Here is a 17243-nt window from a genome sequence, read left to right on the forward strand (position 1 = left end):
AAATTTCAAGCTTGTTACTTACTTGTTAAGAAAGATTCAAACTTTAAGTTCTAGAATCATATCTTGTGATTTCTTGTGAATCAAGTCATTAATTGTGATTTTAAAAATCAAATATTTTTCAAAACTAATTTCAATCATATCTTTTCAAAAATATCTTTTTATCTTATCTTTTTTAAAATCATATCTTTTTCAAAAATTTAATTTTAAAATATCTTTTCTAACTTCTTATCTTCTTATCTTTTCAAAAATTGATTTTCAAATTTGTTTCAACTAACTAACTAACTTTTTGTTTGTTTCTTATCTTTTTCAAAACTACCTAACTAACCCTCTCTTTCTAATTTTCAAAAATATCTTCCTCTTTTTCAAAAATTCTTTTTAATTAACTAATTGTTTCAAAATTTAATTTTAATTTATTTCTTCTTTTAATTTTCGAAAATCACTAACTCTTTTTCAAAAATTATTTTCGAAAACCCCCTCTCATCCTCTTCTATTTATTTATTTATTTACTAACATCTCTTCCTCACTCACCAAAAATCCGAACCCCCTCTCTCTCTCTGAGTTCAGATTTTCTCTTCTTCTTTTCTTCTACTCTTCTTTTCTTCTTCTACTTACATAAGGGAACCTCTATACCTGGGCAAAAAGGATCTTTATTATTATTATTTTTCTGTTCCCTCTTTTTCATATGAGCAGGAGCAAAGACAACAATATCCTTGTTGAAGCAGATCCAGAACCTGAAAGGACTCTGAAGAGGAAACTAAGAGAAGCTAAATTACAACAATCCAGCAAGCACCTTTCAGAAATTTTCGAACAAGAAGAGAAGATGGCAGCTGAAAATAATAATAATAATGCAAGGAGGATGCTTGGTGACTTTACTGCACCTAATTCCAATTTACATGGAAGAAGCATCTCCATCCCTACCATTGGAGCAAACAACTTTGAGCTGAAACCTCAATTAGTTTTTCTGATGCAGCAGAACTGCAAGTTTCATGGACTTCCATCTGAAGATCCTTTTCAATTCTTAACTGAATTTTTGCAGATCTGTGATACTGTTAAGACTAATGGAGTAGATCCTGAAGTCTATAGGCTCATGCTTTTCCCTTTTGCTGTAAGAGACAGAGCTAAAGTGTGGTTGGACTCTCAACCCAAAGATAGCCTGAACTCTTGGGATAAGCTGGTCACGGCTTTCTTAGCCAAGTTCTTTCCTCCTCAAAAGCTGAGCAAGCTTAGAGTGGATGTTCAAACCTTTAGACAGAAAGAAGGTGAATCCGTCTATGAAGCTTGGGAGAGATACAAGCAACTGACCAAAAAGTGTCCTTCTAACATGCTTTCAGAATGGACCATCCTGGATATATTCTATGATGGTCTGTCTGAATTAGCTAAGATGTCATTGGATACTTCTGCAGGTGGATCCATTCACCTAAAGAAAACGCCTGCAGAAGCTCAAGAACTCATTGACATGGTTGCTAACAACCAGTTTATGTACACTTCTGAGAGGAATCCTGTGAGTTATGGGACGCCTCAGAAGAAGGGAGTTCTTGAAATTGATACTCTGAATGCCATATTGGCTCAGAACAAAATATTGACTCAACAAGTCAATATGATTTCTCAGAGTCTGACTGGAATGCAAGATGCATCCAACAGTACTCAAGAGGCATCTTCTGAAGAAGAAGCTTATGATCCTGAGAATCCTGCAATAGCAGAGGTAAATTACATGGGTGAACCATATGGAAACACCTATAATCCCTCATGGAGAAATCACCCAAATCTCTCATGGAAGGATCAAAAGCCTCAACAAGGCTTTAATAATGGTGGAAGAAATAGGTTTAATAATAGTAAACCTTTTCCATCATCCACTCAGTAACAGACAGAGAACTCTGAACAAAATACCTCTAATTTAGCAAACTTAGTCTCTGATCTATCTAAGGCCACTGTAAGTTTCATGAATGAAACAAGGTCCTCCATTAGAAATTTGGAGGCACAAGTGGGCCAACTGAGTAAAAGAGTCACTGAAATCCCTCCTAGTACTCTCCCAAGCAATACAGAAGAAAATCCAAAAGGAGACTGCAAGGCCATTGACATAGTCAACACGGCCGAACCTAGAGAGGAAGGGGAGGACGTGAATCCCAAGGAGGAAGACCTCCTGGGACGTCCAGTGATCAATAAGGAGCTTCCCTCTGAGGAACCAAAGGAATCTGAGACTCATCTAGAGACCATAGAGATTCCATTGAACATCCTTATGCCATTCATGAGCTCTGATGAGTATTCCTCTTCTGAAGAGAATGATGATGTTACTAAGGAGCAAGTTACCAAGTACCTTGGTGCAATCATGAAGCTGAATGCCATATTATTTGGTATTGAGACTCGAGAAGATGAACCTCCCTTGTTCACCAATGAACTAAGTGATCTGGATCAACTGACATTGTCTCAGAAGAAACAGGATCCTGGAAAGTTCCTAATACCTTGTACCATAGGCACCATGATCTTTGAAAAGGCTTTGTGTGACCTTGGTTCAGGGATAAACCTCATGCCCCTCTCTGTAATAGAGAAACTGGGAATCTTTGGGGTGAAAGCTACTAAAATCTCATTAGAGATGGCAGACAATTCAAGAAAACAGGCTTATAGACAAGTAGAGGACATATTAGTAAAGGTTGAAGGCCTTTACATCCCTGCTGATTTCATAATCCTAGATACTGGGAAGGATGAGGATGAATCCATCATCCTTGAAAGACCCTTCCTAGCCACAGCAAGAGCTGTGATTGATGTTGACAGAGGCGAACTAGTCCTTCAATTGAATGAGGACTCCCTTGAGTTTAAAACTCAAGGACATCCTTTTGTAAACATGGAAAAGAGGCACAGTAAGCTTCTCTCAAAACAGAGTCAACCAGAGCCTCCACAGTCAAACTCTAAGTTTGGTGTTGGGAGGCCACAACCAAACTCTAAGTTTGGTGTTGAACTCCCATATCCAAACTCTAAGTTTGGTGTTGGGGAGTCTCAACAATGCTCTGAACATCTGTGAGGCTCCATGAGAGCCCACTGTCAAGCTATTGACATTAAAGAAGCGCTTGTTGGGAGGCAACCCAATTTTTATTTATCTAATTTTAATTTATTGTTATTTCATGTTTTATTAGGTTCATGATCATGTGGAGTTACAAAATAAATATAAAAATTGAAAACGGAATCAAAAACAGCAGAAGAAAAATCACACCCTGGAGGAGGATCTCACTGGCGTTTAAACGCCAGTAAGGAGCATCTGTCTGGCGTTCAACGCCAGAACAGAGCATGTTTCTGGCGTTGAACGCCAGAAACAAGCAGCATCCTGGCATTCAGACGCCAGAAATGCACAGTGAAGAAGAGCTGGCGCTGAACGCCAGAAACAAGCATCTGGCTAGCGTTCAACGCCAGAAATATGCTGCATCTGGGCGCTGAACGCCCAGAACAAGCATCAATTTGGCGTTTAAACGCCATAATTGCATGCAAAGGCATTTTACATGCCTAATGGGTGCAGGGATGCAAATCCTTGACACCTCAGGATCTGTGGACCCCACAGGATCCCCACCTACCTCCCCTCACTCTCTTCCCTCTTCTCAATGTTCATCCTCTCTTCCCAATAAACACTCTTTCCCATAAACCTACCTCATAAACTCCACCTACCTTCAAAATTCAAAATCAATTTTCCACCCAAAACCCACCCTTATGGCCAAACCTTACCCCCCTCCCTTCCCTATATAAAGCCCTCCATTCTTCCTCATTTTCACACAACACACCCCTCTCTTCTCTTCTTGGCCGAATACACCCTTCCCTCCTCTCCTCCATATTTTCTTCTTCTTCTTCATCTATTCTTTCTTCTCTTGCTCGAGGGCGAGCAAAATTCTAAGTTTGGTGTGGTGAAAGCATAAGCTTTTTTTTCCATTACCATTGATAGCACCTAAGACCAGAGAATCCTCTAGAAAAGGGAAAGGGAAGACAAAAGCTTCCACCTCCGAGTCATGGGAGATGGAAAGATTCATCTCCAAAGCTCATCAAGACCACTTCTATGATGTTGTGGCCAAGAAGAAGGTGATCCCCGAGGTCCCTTTCAAACTCAAGAGAAATGAGTATCCAGAGATCCGACATGAGATCCATAGAAGAGGTTGGGAAGTTCTAACAAACCCCATCCAACAAGTCGGAACTCTAATAGTTCAAGAGTTCTATGCTAATGCATGGATCACAAGGAACCATGATCAAAGTAGGAACCCGAACCCAAAGAATTATCTCAGCATGGTTCGGGGGAATTACTTAGATTTTAGTCCGAAAAATGTAAGGTTGGCGTTCAACTTGCCAATGATGGAAGAGAACGCACGCCCCTACACAAGGAGAGTCAACTTTGATCAAAGGTTGGACCAAGTCCTCATGGACATATGTGTGGAAGGAGCTAAATGGAAGATTGACTCAAAAGGCAAACCGGTTCAACTGAGAAGACTGGACCTTAAGCCTGTAGCTAGAGGATTGTTGGAGTTCATTCGACACTCAATCATTCCCACTAGCAACCGGTCTGAAGTTACTATAGACCGGGCCATCATGATCCATAGCATCATGATTGGAGAAGAGGTGGAGGTTCATGAGATTATACCTCAAGAACTCTACAAGGTGGCTGACAAGTCCTCCACTATGGCAAGGTTAGCTTTTCCTCACCTCATCTGCCATCTATGCAATTCGGCTGGGATTGACATAGAAGGAGACATTCCCATTGAGGAAGAGAAGCCCATCACTAAGAAAAGGATGGAGCAAACAAGAGAGCCCATTCATGGAGCTCAAGAGACGCATGAAGCTCATCACCATGAGATCCCAGAGATGCCTCAAATGCATTTTCCTCCACAAAAATATTGGGAGCAAATCAACACCTCCCTAAGAGAATTAAGTTCCAACATGGGACAATTAAGGGTGGAACATCAAGAGCACTCCATCATCCTTCATGAAATTAGAGAAGATCAAAAAGCAATGAGGGAGGAGCAACAAAGACAAGGAAGAGACATAGAAGAGCTCAAGGACATCATTGGTTCCTCAAGAAGGAAATGCCACCATCACTAAGGTGGACTCATTCCTTGTTCTTACATTCTCTGTTTTTCATTTTTTCTATGTTAAGTGCTTATCCATGTTTGTGTCTTATTACATGATCATTAGTATTTAGTAACTTTGTCTTAAAGTTATGAATGTCCTATGAATCCATCACCTCTCTTAAATGAAAAATGTTTTAATTCAAAAGAACAAGAAGTACATGAGTTTCGAATTTATCCTTGAACTTAGTTTAATTATGTTGATTGTGGTGACAATGCTTCTTGTTTTCTGAATGTATGCTTGAACAGTGCATATGTCTTTTGAAGTTGTTGTTTAAGAATGTTAAATATGTTAGCTCTTGAAAGAATGATGACAAGGAGACATGTTATTTGATAATCTGAAAAATCATAAAAATGATTCTTGAAGCAAGAAAAAGCAGCAAAGAACAAAGCTTGCAGAAAAAAAAAAAGAGAGAAAGCAAGCAGAAAAAGCCAAAAGCTCTTAAAACCAAAAGGCAAGAGCAAAAATCCAATAACCCTTAAAACCAAAAGGCAAGGGTAAATAAAAAGGATCCCAAGGCTTTGAGCATCAGTGGATAGGAGGGCCTAAAGGAATAAAATCCTGGCCTAAGCGGCTAAACCAAGCTGTCCCTAACCATGTGCTTGTGGCGTGATGGTGTCAAGTGAAAACTTGAGACTGAGCGGTTAAAGTCAAGGTCCAAAGCAAAAAAAAAAAAGAGTGTGCTTAAGAACCCTGGACACCTCTAATTGGGGACTTTAGCAAAGCTGAGTCACAATCTGAAAAGGTTCACCCAATTATGTGTCTGTGGCATTTATGTATCCGGTGGTAATACTAGAAAACAAAGTGCTTAGGGCCACGGCCAAGACTCAGAAAGTAGCTGTGTTCAAGAATCAACATACTGAACTAGGAGAATCAATAACAATATCTGAACTCTGAGTTCCTATAGATGCCAATCATTCTGAACCTCAATGGATAAAGTGAGATGCCAAAACTATTCAAGAGGCAAAAAGCTACAAGTCCCGCTCATCTGATTGGAGCTATGTTTCATTGATAGTTTGGAATTTATAGTATATTCTCTTCTTTTTATCCTATTTGATTTTCAGTTGCTTGGGGACAAGCAACAATTTAAGTTTGGTGTTGTGATGAGCGGATAATTTATACGCTTTTTGGCATTATTTTTAGTATGTTTTTAGTAGAATCTAGTTACTTTTAGGGATGTTTTTATTAGTTTTTATGTTAAATTCACATTTCTGGACTTTACTATGAGTTTCTGTATTTTTCTATGATTTCAGGTATTTTCTGGCTGAAATTGAGGGACTTGAGCAAAAATCAGATTCAGAGGTTGAAGAAAGACTGCTGATGTTGTTGGATTCTGACCTCCCTACACTCAAAGTGGATTTTCTGGAGCTACAGACCTCAAAATGGCGCGCTTCCAATTGCGTTGGAAAGTAGACATCCAGGGCTTTCCAGAAATATATAATAGTCTATACTTTGGCCGATTTTAGATGACATAAAAGGGCGTTGAACGCCAGTTCTACGCTGCTGTCTGGAGTTAAACGCCAGAAACACGTCACAAACCAGAGTTGAACGCCAGAAACACGTTACAACCTGGTGTTCAACTCCAAAAGAAGCCTCTGCACGTGGAAAGCTAAAGCTCAGCCCAAGCACACACCAAGTGGGCCCCGGAAGTGGATTTATGCATCAATTACTTACTTCTGTAAACCCTAGTAGCTAGTTTAGTATAAATAAGACTTTTTACTATTGTATTGGTATGATCTTATGATCCTGGATTGTATTTTTGATCCTGTGATCACGTTTTGGGGGCTGGCCTCTCAGCCATGCCTGAACCTTTCACTTATGTATTTTTAACGGTAGAGCTTCTACACTCCATAGATTAAGGTGTGGAGCTCTGCTGTTCCTCATGAATTAATGCAAAGTACTACTATTTTTCTATTCAATTCAACTTATTCCGCTTCTAAGATATTTATTCGTACTTCAACATGAATGTGATGAACGTGACAATCATCATCATTCTCCCACGAACGCGTGCCTGACAACCACTTCCGTTCCACCTTAGATTGGATGATTATCTCTTGGATCTCTTAATCAGAATCTTCGTGGTATAAGCTAGATTGATGGCGGCATTCATGAGAGTCTGGAAAGTCTAAACCTTGTCTGTGGTATTCCGAGTAGGACTCTGGGATTGAATGACTGTGACGAACTTCAAACTCGCGAGTGCTGGGCATAGTGACAGACGCAAAAGGAGGGTGAATCCTATTCCAGTATGATCGAGAACCTCAGATGATTAGCCGTGCTGTGACAGAGCATTTGGACCATTTTCACAAGAGGATAGGATGCAGCCATTGACCACGGTGATGCCTCCAGATGATTAGCCATGCAGTGACAGCGCATCGGACCATTTTCCAGAGAGGATGAAAAGTAGCCATTGACAATGGTAATGTCCTTACATAAAGCCAGCCATGGAAAGGAGTAGGACGGATTGGATGAAGACAGCAGGAAAGCAGAAGTTCAGAGGGACGAACGCATCTCCATACACTTATCTGAAATTCTCACAATGATATACATAAGCATTTCTATCTTTATTTTCTGTCTAATTATTATTTATTTTCGAAAACTCCATAATTAATTATTATCCGCCTGACTGAGATTTACAAGATGACCAGAGCTTGCTTCATACCAACAATCTCCGTGGGATCGACCCTTACTCACGTAAGGTTTATTACTTGGATGACCCAGTACACTTGCTGGTTAGTTGTATCGAAGTTGTGAATGAAAAACAATTTATTAAGACGTGCGTATAGAGTTTTTGGCGCCGTTGCCTGAGATCACAATTTCGTGCACCATCTGCAAACCATGGTACTTCCTGAATGGCAAAGAGTTGCTCATCTGGAAAGGTTTCAGAGATCTCAGTAGGAGGGAGGGACGCTCCTGCTACTGGTTCTATTCGGGACAAGTAATTAGCTACTTGGTTCTCTGTCCCCTTTCTGTCTCTTATTTCTATATCAAACTCTTGCAGAAGCAGCACCCATCTTATGAGTCTGGGTTTTGAATCCTGCTTTGTGAGGAGATATTTTAGAGCAGCATGGTCAGTGTACACAATCACTTTTGATCCCACTAAATAAGATCTGAACTTGTCAATGGCATAAACCACTGCAAGCAACTCCTTTTCTGTGGTTGTGTAATTCTTCTGTGCGTCATTCAAAACACAGCTAGCATAATAAATGACGTGCAGAAGCTTGTTATGCCTCTGTCCCAATACTGCACCAATGGCATGGTCACTGGTATCACACATTAGTTCGAATGATAATGTCCAGTCTGGTGCAGAAATAACTGGTGCTGTGACCAGCTTAGCTTTCAGAGTTTCAAACGCCTGTAAACACTCCGTGTCAAAGACAAATGGCGTGTCAGCAGCTAGCAGATTACTCAGAGGTTTTGCAATTTTTGAAAAATTCTTTATAAACCTCCTATAGAATCCTGCATGCCCCAGAAACCTTTTGATTCCCTTAACATTGGCAGGTGGTGGTAATTTTTCAATTACCTCTACCTTAGCTTGATCCACCTCTATTCCCTTGTTCAAAATTTTGTGCCCAAGGACAATTCCTTCAGTCACCATGAAGTACCATTTCTCCCAGTTTAAAACCAGGTTGGTCTCTTGGCACCTTTTCAGAATAAGTGCTAGATGATCAAGACAAGAGCTAAATGAGTCTCCAAATACTGAGAAGTCATCCATGAAGACTTCCAGAAATTTTTCTACCATATCAGAGAATATAGAGAGCATGCACCTCTGAAAGGTTGCAGGTGCATTGCACAGACCAAATGGCATCCTTTAGTAGGCAAATACTCCAGATGGACATGTGAATGCTGTTTTCTCTTGGTCCTGAGGATCTACTGCAATTTGGTTGTAACCTGAATAGCCATCCAAAAAGCAGTAGTATTCATGACCTGCTAGTCTCTCTAGCATCTGGTCTATGAATTCAAAAGGAAAATGATCCTTCCTGGTGGCTGTATTGAGCCTTCTGTAGTCAATACACATACGCCACCTTGTAACTGTTCTTGTAGGAACCAGTTCATTCTTTTCATTATGAACCACTGTCATGCCTCCCTTCTTGGGGACAACTTGGACAGGGCTTACCGAGGGGCTATCAGAAATAGGATAAATAATCCCAGCCTCTAGTAACTTAGTGATCTCTTTCTGCACCACCTACTTCATGGTTGGATTCAGCCGCCTCTGTCGTTGAACCACTGATTTAGCATCATCCTCCAATAGGATCTTGTGCATGCATCTAGCTGGGCTAATTCCCTTAAGATCACTGATGGACCACCCAAGAGCTGTCTTGTGTGTCCATAGCACCTAAATTAGTGCTTTCTCTTCCTGTGGCTTTAAAGTAGAGCTTATGATTACCGAAAAAGTGTCATTTTCTCCCAGAAATGCATATTTCAGGGATGGTGGTAGTGGTTTAAGTTCGGGTTTAGGAGGCTTCTCCTCTTCCTGAGGAGTTTTCAGAGGTTCTTCTATTTTCTATGGTTCCTCCAGATCAGGCTGAACATCTTTAAAGATGTCCTCTAGCTCTAATTCGAGACTCTCAGTCATATTGACCTCTTTCACTAAGGAGTCAATAACATCAGCGCTCAAGCAGTCTTTTAGTGTGTCTGGATGCTGCATAGCTTTGACAACATTCAACTTAAACTCATCCTCATTGACTCTCAGGGTTATCTCCCCTTTTTGGACGTCAATGAGGGTTTGTCCAGTTGCTAGGAAAGGTCTTCCTAGAATGAGAGTTGCTCTCTTATGCTCCTCTATTTCCAGCACTACAAAGTCAGTAGGAAAGGCAAATGGCCCAACCTTGACAATCATGTCCTCAATTATGCCTGATGGGATTTTAATGGAGCCATCAGCAAGTTGGAGGCATATCCGGGTTGGTTTAACTTCATCAGTCAAACCAAGCTTTTTGATAGTGGATGCAGGTATTAGGTTGATACTTGCCCCAAGATCACATAGAGCTGTCTTGGTACAAGCACCCTCTAATGTGCATGGTATCATAAAGCTTCCGGGATCTTTGAGCTTCTCTGGTAAGCTTTTCAGAATGACTGCACTGCATTCTTCAGTGAGAAAAACTTTTTCAGTTTCTCTCCAATCCTTCTTATGACTTAAGATCTCTTTCATGAACTTAGCATAAGAGGGTATTTGCTCAAGTGCCTCTGCAAACGGAATCTTTATTTCAAGAGTCCTGAGATAGTCTGCAAAGCTGGGAAATTGTTTATCCTGTTCCGCTTTGCGGAGTTTTTGAGGATAAGGCATCTTGGCTTTATATTCTTCAACCTTAGTTGCTGCAGGTTTACTTCCTACAGAAGTGGTTGGAGAAGCCTGCTTAAGGGGGTTGTTATCAGCACTTGCAGGTGTCTGATCCCTTATTGGCATTTGAACGCCAGAATTGGGGGCTGCCTGGGCATTTAATGCCAGATTGCCACCCTTTTCTGGCGTTTGGATGCCAGAATTGGCCATCCCTTGGGCGTTTAACACCAACTGTCCACCCTTTTCTGGTGTTTGAATGCCAGAATCATTCCTCTCTAGGCTCTTACTGTCCTCAGAGAGATTTTGGGCAGTGGTTTGGTTATCCTCTGTCAGTTGTTCCTTTTTCAGTTTTCTGTTGCCTTGAGTTGATACATTCAATGTCTTCCCACTCCTTAATTGAACAGCTTGGCATTCTTCTGTTATCTGTTTAGATAGCTGTTATCTTGTCTGATTCAATTGTGCTTCTATATTCTTGTTAGCATTTTTAGTGTCCTGGAGCATCTCTTTAAATTCTGCTAACTGTTTTGTTATAATAAGTAATTGCTGATTGAGTTCAATAATTTGTTCTTAAGGACTAAGTTTAGTGGATACTGCTTTAGCCTCTTCTTTCAGGGAAGACTCACTACTTAAGTACAGATGCTGATTTCTAGCAACTGTTTCAATGAGTTCTTGAGCCTCTTCAATTGTCTTTCTCATGTGTATAGATCCACCAACTGAGTGATCTAGAGATACCTGGACCTTTTCTGTAAGTCCGTAGTAGAAGATGTCTAACTACACCCACTCTGAAAATATTTTAGAGGTGCATTTCCTTAGCATCCCTCTGTACCTCTCCTAGGAATTATAAAGAGATTCATTATCCTCTTGTTTAAAGCCTTGGATGTCCAGCCTTAGCTGTGTCATCCTTTTTGGAGGAAAATATTGATTCAGGAATTTGTCTGATAACTGTTTCCATGTTCTTATGCTTGCTGTGGGTTGGTTATTTAACCACCTCTTAGCTTGATCTTTTACAGCAAATGGAAACAATAATAATCTGTAGACATCCTGATCTACTTCTTTATCACGTACTATGTCAGCAATTTATAAGAACTGTGCCAAAAACTCAGTAGGTTCTTCCTGTGGAAGACCAGAATACTGGCAATTTTGCTGCACCATGATAATGAGCTGAGGGTTTAGCTCAAAACTGCTGGCTCTTATGGGGGGTATACAGATACTACTCTCATATGCAGCAGTAGTGGGGTTAGCATATGACCCCAGAGTCCTTCTGAACTGTTCATTTTCACTTAGGTCCATGATGGAGAAAGGGAGATGATGTGGATTGCAAATAAAATATACTTTGGTTTTTATTTTATTTAATTAAAGATAAACTGAATTAAAAGAGAGAAATAAAATAAAATAATTAGAAAATAAAATATAAGTTTCGAAAACTAAAAGAAAAAGTAAAATAAATAAAAAATAAAATAAAATAAAAAAATTCGAATACTAAAATGGCTAATTAATTAAAAAGATTTGAAAAATTTTGGATATGATTTTCGAAAATTGAAGGGAGAGAAAGTGGTTAGGGAGTTTTGAAAAGATATGTCTTAAAATTAAAGATACTTGTAAGAAAGTAAACAAAAGAAAAGTTTTGAAAAAGATATGATTTTAAAATTTTAAAGATTGAAACTTTCTTAACAAGGAAACACCAAACTTAAAATTTTTCAATCAAAATAATAAAATAGAACAAGTAATTCAAAAATGATAGATAAAAAAAAGAAAAAGATTTTGAAAAGGATTTAAAAAGATTTGAGATTAGAAAAGATAAGATAAGTTAGGTAAGAGAAGATAAGGAATTTAAATTAAAAAGTTTTGAAATTTAAATTTTAAATTTGAAAATTAAATTTTGAAATTTAAAATTTGAAATTTGAAATTTGAAATTTGAAATTTGAATTTTGAAGTTTGAATTTTGAATTTTGAAAAAGTCAACAATATAAGATAAAGATTTGAAAAAGATTTAAATTTTGAAAAGATTTAATTTTTAAATTTGAAAATTAAATTTTAAATTTTTGGAATTTGAATGAAATTTGAAATTTGAATTTGAAATAAGATAAGATAAGATTTTGAAAAAGATATGATTTTTTTGAAAATGATTTGAATTTTGAAATTTAAAACTAAGATAAGATAAAAATTTTAAAATAAAAATCTGAATTTTTAAAGGAAAATTTCAAAAATTCAATTAAAATAAAGAGAAAAGATATTTTTGAATTTAATGAGGGAAGAGAAAAACAATAAAATGACACCAAACTTAAATTTTTTAGATCAAAACAAAGAAAACAAACAAGAAAACTTTGAATGTCAAGATGAACACCAAGAACACTTTGAAGATCAAGATGAACACCAAGAACAAATTTTGAAAATTTTTAAGGAAATAAGGACACAAAGGACACCAAACTTAAAAATTTTTATACTTTGGACACTAATAATTCGAAAATGCACAAGAAAAACAAGGAAAGACACAAAACAAGAAAAAGTAAAGATCAAACAAAGAAAATAAATAAGAAGAACTTGAAGATCAAGAAAGAACTAAGAACATGTAATTCGAAAAATTGAAAGAAAAATAAAGGCATGCAATTGACACCAAACTTAAAATATGAAACTAAACTCAGACAGAAGACTAAATTATGAGGTTATTGGTTTTTATTTATTTATTAAAAATTTCGTAAAGAAATTTAAAAAAATAAAACAAGGATTTTAAAAATTTTAACAAGAATAATAATAAAAGACTCAAAGACAAATCACAGATTAATAAAAAAAAATAAAAATTTTTGAAAGATTTTTGAAAACAAAATAAAAGACTCAAATTTGGTGACTCTAAACCAACCAAAAAGGTAAGTTCTTCCTAATCTAAGCAACAAGATGAACCGTCAGTTATCCAAACTCAAACAATCCCCGGCAACGGTGCCAAAAACTTGGTGTGGGAAATTGTGATTACACTTTTCACAACTCCGCACAACTAACCAGCAAGCGCACTGGGTCGTCCAAGTAATACCTTACGTGAGTAGGGACGATCCCACGGAGACTGTCGGCTTGAAGCAAGCTATGGTTATTTTGTAAATCTTAGTCAGGAGATTAATGATAAGAGTGATTGTATTTATGAAAAAATAAATAACATGAAATAAATAGTACTTGTGATTCAGTAATGAGAAACAGGCTGAGGTTCCGGAGATGTTCTGTCATCTGAATCTCTACTTTCCTACTGTCTTCTTCTCCAAACACGCATGGTTTCCTTCAATGGCAAGCTGTATGATCCACTCGGATGAAAAATACCATGTACGATCTCTGCACGGCTAATCAACTGTCGGATTTCTCGTCTCGGATGAAAAATACCATGTACAGCTACCGCACGGCTAATCATCTGTCGGTTCTCACTAGCATCGGAATAGGACCCTTGACCTTTTGCACACTGTCACTGCGGCCAACATTCGCAGGTTTGAAGCTCGTCACAGTCACCCCTTCCCAGATCCTACTCGGAATACCACAGACAAGGTTTAGACTTTTCGGATCCCTGGAATGCTGCCAATTGATTCTAGCCTCTACCACGAAGGTTCTAACCTCCGAACTCGGTCCGTGGATTAGAGACCCAAGAGATACGCACTCAAGCTGTCGCCCAATGACTACGTTGAGCTCAGATAGAATGGATGTGGTTATCAGGCACGCGTTCATAGAATTGAGAATAATGATGAGTGTCACGGATCATATCATTCTCTAGATTGAAGTACGAGTGAGTATCTTAGAATAGAATCAAGCGTGATTGAATAGAAAACAGTAGTAATTGCATTAATCCATTGAAACACAGCAGAGCTCCTCACCCCTCCTATGGGGTTTAGAGACTCATGTCGTAGGAAATACAATATGAAGTGTAAAATGTCATCCGGTGCTAAATGAATCTCTAAAAGTAGTTTTTATACTAAACTAGTAACTTAGGGTTACAGAAAATGAGTAACTAGACTAAATACCCATTTTGGTCCCTGAGATTCACGCGATTACTCAATTTGGTCCTTGAAATTCAAAATTACCTATACTAGTCCTCCAGATTTAAGTCAGGGCACCAAAATGGTCCCTCGACTCGTTTCGGCGATCACTAGCCAAATGGAGTGCTGATATAGCACCCTCTCTACTACGCTGGATGATGAGTAAACGACGTCGTTCACCCTTAGCACCCAAACAAGTCAGAAATGAAGAATAGTGGAGGTAGAGAAGAAGAAAAATACTTTATTTTGGGTCTCCATCATTTCTTCTCCTTTCATATACAAAGCGACGACATTTCTTTCTTGTTTGGATGCCAAGGGTAAACGATGTCGTTTACTCATCATCCAGAGTGGCAGTGAGGGTGCCATCTCAGCATTCCGTTTAACTAGTCATCGCCGAAAAGAGTCGAGGAACCACATTGGTGCCGGAACTTGAATCTGGAGGACCAGTATAGGTAATTTTGAATTTCGAGGACCAAAATGGGTAATCGCATGAATCTCAAGGACCAAAATAGAGATTTAGTCGAGTAACTAGGTGTAGATAGTGTAGAATTCTACTTCCGGGGCCCACTTGGTGAGTGTTTGGGCTGAGCTTTCAAGCTTCCACGTGCATATGCCTCATATTGGAGTTAAACGCCACCCTGGGTGCCAAAATGGGCGTTTAATGACGAAAATTATGCCAGTTCTGGCGTTTTACGCCAAAAGGTTTTTGGCTGGATTTTAACGCCAGTTTGAGCTATCAAATCTCGGGCAAAGAATAGACTATTATATATTGCTAGAAAGCCCAAGATGTCTACTTTCCAATGCAATTAAGAGCGCGCCAATTGAGCTTCTGTAGCTCCAAAAAATCCATTTCGAGTGCAGGAGGGTCAGAATCCAACAGCATCTGCAGTCCTTTCTCAGCCTCTGAATAAGATTTTTGCTCAAGTCCCTCAATTTTAGCCAGAAAATACTTGAAATTACAGAAAAACACACAAACTCATAGTAAAGCCCAGAAATGTGATTTTTGAATAAAAACTAATAAAAATATAATAAAAAGTAAACTAAAGTATACTAAAAACTACCTAAAAACAATGCCAAAAAGGGTATAATTTATCCGCTCATCACAACACTAAACTTTAATTGTTGCTTGTCCCCAAGCAACTAAAAACAAAATAGGATAAAAAAAGAGAATATACAATAAATTCAAAAAACATCAATGAAGATTAGTTTTAATTAGATGAGCGGGGCTAGTAGCTTTTTGCTTCTGAACAGTTTTGGCATCTCACTTTTTCCTTTGAAGTTCAGAATGATTGGCATCCATAGGAACTCAGAATTTAGATAGTGTTATTGATTCTCCTAGTTTAGTATGTTGATTCTTGAACACAGCTACTTTATGAGTCTTGGCCGTGACCCTAAGCATTTTGTTTTCTAGTTTTACCACCGGATACATAAATGCCACAGACACATAACTGGGTGAACCTTTTCAGATTGTGACTAAGCTTTGCTAGAGTCCCCAGTTAGAGGTGCCCAAAGCTCTTAAGCACACTCTTTTTTGTTTTGGACCACGACTTTAACCGCTCAGTCTTAAGCTTTTCACTTGACACTTTCACGCCACAAGCACATGGTTAGGGACAGTTTGGTTTAGCCGCTTAGGCCAGAATTTTATTCCTTTAGGCCCTGCTATCCATTAATGATCAAAGCCTTGGATCTTTTTTACCCTTGTCTTTTGGTTTAAAGGGTTATTGGCTTTTTCTGCTTGCTTTTTCTTTTTTCTTTCTTTTTTTCTTTATTTTTTTGCCATTTTTTTCGTAAGCTTTTGTTTTTCACTGCTTTTTCTTGCATCAAGAATCAATTTTATGATTTTTTAGATTATCAATAACATTTTTCCTTTTTCATTATTCTTTAAAGAGCCAATAATTTTAACATTTATAAACAACAATATCAAAAATATGCACTGTTCAAGTTTTCATTCATAAAACAAAAAGTATTGCCACCACATTAACATAATTAAACTAATTTCAAGATAGAATTTGAAATTCATGTACTTCTTGTTCTTTTGCAAATAAAAACATTTTTCATTTAAGAAAGGTGATGGATTCATGGAATTATTCATAGCTTTAAGACATAGATACTAGACACTAATGATCATGTAATGAAGACACAAACATAGACAAAACATAAAGCATATAAACGAAAAACAGAAAAATAAGAACAAGGAAATTAAAGAATGGGTCCACCTTAGTGATGGCGGCTAGTTCTTCTTCTTGAAGATCCTATTAAGTATTGAGCTCCTCTATGTCTCTTCCTTGCCTTTGTTGCTCTTCTCTCATGGCTCTTGTTTAAGTCCATTAGTGGGCTCTCTTGTTTACTCTATCCTCCTTCTAGTGATGGGCTTTTGAGATGAATCTCTCCACCTCCCATGACTCGGAGTTGGAAGCAACTGCCTTCCCTTTCCTCTTCCTAGATGTTTCTCCGGCCTTAGGTGTCATTAATGGTTATAAAAAAATAAAAAGCAAAGCTTTTTCCACACCAAACTTACAAGGTTTGCTCGTCCTCGAGCAAAATAAGATAGAAGGGAGTAGAAGAAGAATGATGCAATTAATTTTGAAAACTTATTACTGTATGCAAGAGAAATTAAAAAGAGTTGAAAAGAATTTGAAAAGATATGTAAGTTTTGAAAACGTTTTGGAAGGAATTGAAACGAAATAAAAAAAGAATTAAAAAGAATTGGAAAGATTATTAATTTTTTTGGAAATAGAAATTGAAAGATGAACGTTTAAAATATGTTTGATGCAAAAAATTATGAATTAAAACATGAAAAATTGAAAAAAATCGAATTGAAAACAAAATTATCTCCCTTGTGTCATCCTGGCGTTAAACGCCCAGAA

At 38.0% G+C, this 17243-nt stretch overlaps 1 non-coding gene and 1 pseudogene across 1 annotated transcript; both read right to left on the minus strand.

Moving 5' to 3' along the window:
* Nucleotides 1-10579, minus strand: part of LOC148549716 (uncharacterized) — a 48247-nt pseudogene extending 37668 nt beyond the window's left edge.
* LOC148549717 (small nucleolar RNA R71) lies at nucleotides 1220-1327 on the minus strand. The gene has a single exon (XR_015897075.1). It is a non-coding gene; the product is annotated as a small nucleolar RNA R71 (small nucleolar RNA).
* Nucleotides 10580-17243: the final 6664 nt, after the last annotated feature.

The sequence above is a fragment of the Arachis ipaensis genome, chromosome B8 (genome assembly GCF_059453495.1).
Source record: "Arachis ipaensis isolate K30076 ecotype BB chromosome B8, ASM5945349v1, whole genome shotgun sequence".
In the NCBI taxonomy this organism is placed as follows: Eukaryota; Viridiplantae; Streptophyta; class Magnoliopsida; order Fabales; family Fabaceae; genus Arachis; species Arachis ipaensis.